Source organism: Corvus brachyrhynchos, unplaced genomic scaffold, assembly GCF_000691975.1.
Source record: "Corvus brachyrhynchos isolate BGI_N302 unplaced genomic scaffold, ASM69197v1 scaffold323, whole genome shotgun sequence".
In the NCBI taxonomy this organism is placed as follows: Eukaryota; Metazoa; Chordata; class Aves; order Passeriformes; family Corvidae; genus Corvus; species Corvus brachyrhynchos.
Window position 1 is genome coordinate 14,175 of NW_008237253.1, and position 993 is coordinate 15,167.

Genomic DNA, 993 nt, shown 5'->3' on the forward strand with positions numbered 1-993 from the left:
CCGTCCAGGGGCTACGGGGGGACTGCCGGCCTGGCCAGGCCACCTATGGATACATTTCGGGATTTCCCGGGAGAGGATGGGTGTGGGAGGCCCCTGAGCTGGGGAGTGGAGAGCCCAGGGTGACTGAGCAGCAGCTGCATCCATGGGGGTGCAGTCAGAGGATGGAGCCGGGCGGGCGCTTCTGGGGGGCTGGGAGGTGAAGCTGAGGAGAGCCCACCCCTCAGGGTTAGCTGAGCACTGAAACAGGGACTAGGAAAAGGAGCGGGATCTCGGAGTGTGCCTGTCCTGGGAGGCTGTCCTGAGGGAGCTGGCGTGGCCGGCTGTGACGCTCCTTTGTCCCGCAGGTGACGGGCAAGTTCCGCGGGGGTGTCAACCCCTTCACCAACGGTTGCTGTAAGAACGTCAGCCGGGTCCTCTGCAGCTCCCCCGCCCCCAGGTGAGCCGGGCTCTGCACCCCTGGAAAAACTGCTCCATCCCAGATTCCAGGCCGTGACCTTCCTCCCGCCCCCTCCCCAGGTACCTCGGGCGCCCGAAGGCCGAGCAGACGGTGCTGGTGAGACCGCCCTTCCTGCGGCCCGAGGTGTCGGACGGTCAGATCACCGTCAAGATCATGGACAACGGTATCCAGACAGAGCTGAAAAGGACGAAGGTGAGGAAGGTGGGGACCAGCGCTGCCTGCGCTGGGGCCCTCCATGGAGCCCAGGGGGTGCAAGCCTGCATCCGTGAGTAGAGAACCAAGTGAGCCTGGTCACGTTCCCTGTCCCCCTCCGTGTCGTCTTGTTCTATGTCCCTGCGGGATGGAAACTGTCCCCCTCCCATGTGGCAGCGACCACATGAGGCTTTGCCCCCTCCATTGCCCTTACCGGTCCCATCCTTGCCCGCACAGCACCCTCTGGAGGTTCCCCCTCCTTGGCACTTCCAGCACCCGCCCGGGGCGCGCGCCGCCCCCCGTTCTGTTGGATGGCCTGGGAGGCAGCGGGAGCCCCCAGCGCC